The sequence below is a fragment of the Talpa europaea genome (genome assembly GCF_964194135.1).
Source record: "Talpa europaea genome assembly, chromosome: X".
In the NCBI taxonomy this organism is placed as follows: domain Eukaryota; kingdom Metazoa; phylum Chordata; class Mammalia; order Eulipotyphla; family Talpidae; genus Talpa; species Talpa europaea.
Genome location: NC_140081.1, coordinates 77,795,209 through 77,799,945, shown reverse-complemented (window position 1 = coordinate 77,799,945; position 4,737 = coordinate 77,795,209).

Here is a 4,737-nt window from a genome sequence, read left to right as displayed (position 1 = left end):
CTGTTATTTCAGTGTGTCCTTCATGTGAAAGCTATTAAGGACCAAATATATTACTGTGTGTAAGAAGAAACTACTTCCTAAACAGTAACTGAAAATAGTTAGAGTTAAACTTGCTGTGGATTTTGTCTTGGCAGTTGTCATCTTACATTATTCGTCAAAGGAAATGTGTTTGGCAGTTAAAAATCTTTCCTTAGATTTAGTGGTGGACTTTAACCTCTTAAATAAATGTTAGTATATCAGATTGTGTCCTTGAAAAATATTTTACTTGTATGAATCATGACAATGTCTAAATCTTTACTCTTCTTCTGGCAAAAGCATCAGTAAGAGAGAAGGTGGGAAGGAGAAGTATAGCCTTTACGTCAGAAAAATATTCTTTTTAGCTGCTTACTTTCTCATGAGAAGTAAAGGTGTTTACAGTGTATGCCGAGATTTTCAGTTTCTATGTAACAACAGTTAGAGGTTCTAATCATACTGAAAATTGTGTTATAATGGCCCGGGCCATGTTGCTAGGAAACAATAGGTTCCAATTCTGTATTCCTGCTCTCACTCCTGTGCTGAAAAGTGACTGGATACTGTACAGGTTCATGTTCTCTGGCTGCAGTTAAATGGTCTTTTGCATTTTGCTCTGGCTTTCAGGCCAGAAGCATGCATTTTTCTACAAGAGCATCACAACAACATGCTGTAAATATTTAAAGTTAAACATTATGTGTCGATATTTGAAAGAAAAAAAGTACTTTGAATATTTCATTTTTAAAAAATAAAATTGCCAATGAACACTGTGTCCCATTTTATTCCTGCGCCAAACTGCATTCTCCAGTCAGCCTGGTCACCTGAGATATGAAAAGTGGCTCTCTAACAGCAAATGATAAAAGTGCATCATCTTGAAAATGTAGGTGCAGAAATCCAAAAGGCACTAATCCTAAGCAGATGGCTCTTCATTTTTATTTTTCATACAAATAGGATCTCTGACACAAATGACCATTCCATAAAAAAAGAAGAGTGGCTGTTGCAAGTTTAAACACCTCTAGGCTATGATTTTTAAAAAAGGTTTCTCTCTCCTGTCAATGCCTTTCTCAGCAATAGAAAGAAAACAAAGAATTGCCGAACACAGACAGAGGAGAGCTAGGAGACCAGGGTACCCAAATGCATTGGAAAAGAAAAAACAATGAATGGCGTGGAAAGGCCGTGGTGAAAGAGAAAAAAAAGATTATTTATTTATACAAGCACTGGGTACAGTCAGAAGCGCGGGAGGGTAAGTGAGCAAATTCACCAGAGCCAGAGCGGGGAACAGAACAGGCAGACTGACGAAGCACGCTGCTGAGGGGAGCAGCAGGCGGCGGGGGGGGGGGGGGGGGGGGGGAGGGGGGGGTGGTTTACGCACCACGTGGGACCCTCGCCAGCGGCCAGGGGATCAAACCCGAGTATCAAACCTGCGCTGTGGAGGCTGCAGGCAGCATCGCAGCCCAGAGCTCAACCGCTGTGCCACCAGGGAAGGCCCCATTTGGCCCTTGTTTTCCCCAAGAAGACATTTATGAGTGGCACGGGAACGCTGGCCAACAGATCTTCCACAATTGAACTTGATAGTAATGGGGCATCTACAGCCCAAACAGCCTGTTCCTGATACTTGCTTGGAATCCTGGAATTTACACCAGTCTAAAACACCCCGCTGCCCTTTTCTTCACTGATAAATACACAGATACAGTAAAAAGATTCATGGACCAGAAGGCAATTCTGACAGTCTCAATGCAACCCACCAGCCAAAAATAATTGGGGGGTGGGGGGGTGGCAGACACTAGTACCACCTCAAAATATTTTCTTCAAAATATAGAGAATACAAAAAGAAAGAAAGAGGTAAGAGCTCTGACACTTTTAGAGATTTTTGAATATCAATGCTATTTAAATATTTAGTAATATCACTACTTTAAATTTACATAATTTTAGTGCTGCGATAATCCTGTGAGGTCAGCAACTTAATTGTTCAGGAGCTTAATTGTTTCTGTTCAGCAAATGAATAATAGCAACAGACCGATTTACCTAATGGCACATGGATAATCAGTGACTAAGCTGAAAAGGAAATTCAAGTGTCATATCTTATGCTGATGGCCTCTCCCTGTCCATCAGGCTTTTTGTATCTTTCTGCATAAAAATATGCATTGCAAAGGTAAATGATCTAGTGATGAAGTTTGGTCAGTGACCGCAAGTTATGAAAGTGTCCAAACTGGGTACTTTAATTTCACTCCTAGCTGCAAACTACAAAATTATGGCATCCCATTTACTGCAAGGGCAAACATAGGTGACAAAGTTGAATTTATAGCCCACTAACAGGAAAACTAGGCATCCTATAACCTTTAAATGCTCAAGGTCAAATCTGGGCCCTATTATTAATAGACTTTGAATTCTGAACTTAATACAATGAATTAAATAAAACCTAAGCTGATGTCTAAGCATTCTTAATGGATTTTAAAGCTGTTTCTCACATTTTTAATTCTCTACCCATTCCACCCGAAAGAATATCTTAAATCCAGCCCTCTATTTATAGCAGAAGACTTAATTAGAGTCATTCTCTGTAGACTTATTCTACCTATATACCACATAGGGACCCTTGCCTATAACAGCCAATCAGACCATTACCTAAGCTGTCTCCCAACTGACCTTATCTCTTCAGAACAAATTTTCAGAGGAAATGAACAAGTTTTTGATAAACTGTCATGTTCCTTGTGGGCTTGCTGACACACTTGGAAATATACGTGCATTTTTCTACTTTGACTCAGCATCTTACAGGTATATGTTAACATGGCAATACTTTAGAAACAGCAAGGATATGACCTGTAAAGGTGCAAACTATTAGGTACTGGGAAATAGCAAGCATGTTCATGCTGTCGGTGGGGTGGGGGGGGCGCATATTTAAAAAAAAACGTGATGAATAAAAGGCCAGCAAAATAAGACAGTGGCTAGAAGCATTAACTGGGATGTTTGACAGCAAAATCAAAAAAGCACTTACCTTTTTCAGGGAGTCAGTTCAATAAGATAAACAAGGTGGCCCTCGATGCTTTATTTAGTATATTAATAGCACCTAGACATGGATATTTTTAAATGGAATATTTTGAGACAAATTAGGTAAATTAAGCTTTCAAAGACTTTATTAAAATGAAAGAGCATCCATAATTCAAAACATTTTTTTTTTCAAAAAAGGCTCTAGTAAAGGAACATGCAAACGTAATTCACATGTTTAGGATTATTCCAAATTAGAGAGTAAAGATTTGTTAAATCAATTAAAATTTAAACCCACAGTATAAATAATTAGAAATTAAGCATTTTCTTTTGAAAGTCACCTTTCTGAATTCTTTTACAAGTTAAAATGATGCTTTTCCTTCTTGAAGTGGTAAACCACACATTTATTGTGGAACTACTCGACTTTTGCACTCCCTTAGTATCCACATTAAGGGCTCAGAAATCAGGTCTTGCCCGCACACAGAGAGGAGTTTGGTCTCTGGAGAGAGTTCACTAATACTAATCAAGCTCACCACTCCCATACAGCCAGGAATTCCGTTTACAAGGACACTTTGCCTTCTTTTGTGCATTGACTCACTCTGCCCCTGTAAGATAGATCTACCAGCACTGTTGAGATCCTCCCTTACCAAGTATTTATCACCTTTTATCTATTTTCTCTCTTCATTGTGACTGTCTTTTGTTGTCCTTTATGGCTAATTGTTTTCTCATCCAACTAAACAGTGAGCTGCCTGAGGGCAGGGACCAGGTGTTTTTACTTCTCTACCCCAGCTTCATTGTGTTTGGAGTGAATGAATTCTGTAAGCCCTAAAGCAATTTGACATGTAATCAAATTGCATTCATCATAAAAATATAAATGTAAAAAGAAAATACAATCCTCTGTCACTAAAATCTTGGCTCTCACTTGGTTGCAATCACTCGGAATCTATTAAAATCAACTTCACCATAAGCTTTCCAATGGTTTTCTAGGGCTGCTTAATAAGGAGGCTGCTTGTAAATCTGCGACTCCTGGGCCACAACTGGTAAACCACTGCTTCCTCCCTTCAAAATGGGGTACACACATAGTAGCAAGACCTGGGGCGGAGGTAAATAACTTGAAGAACTGAAATGAAGAAAAATCTGCTTCCCTGGATTTATACTATAATTTCAAATACTATTGCATCAAATAGAAGGAGTTAGAGCATATTTTAAGTTACAGGAGTCTCAAACTCCAGACTGGTCTGGGAACTTGTCTAATATCAGAACACTAGGTAAGACGGTTGCTTTAAGAATCAAAGAGAAATTCTTCACTTTTTATCTAGCACTGGTTTTTAGCACACAATGCACAGCTTCATAAATCCCACAAGAGCCCATGACTCCATAGCTAATGGAGAGCATATAATTCCTAATGTAAAACTGCATCCAGAAACGCAGGGGACACAACCAGCTTCCTGCTGTACAATCAAGCAAGACATTTTAAAATCAGTACCTAGCAAATAGTTCACTAAAAAGTGTGCTTTTGAGAGAAATTGGGGATTGTTTTTATTTATTTTTAGCAAGAATTTACATTAATCTGTTATGAAGTATCATTTAAAATTGTTTTCCATTTGTAAATATAATAACCACAAATAACCTGTAGAATTATTTTTCCCAATCCTCATTCCGAAGCTCCTCATTATCTACAAAGTCCATTTCAGCTTCAACATCATGCTGGATGCTTCCATGACAGGAGTAGGATGGCTTTAGAGA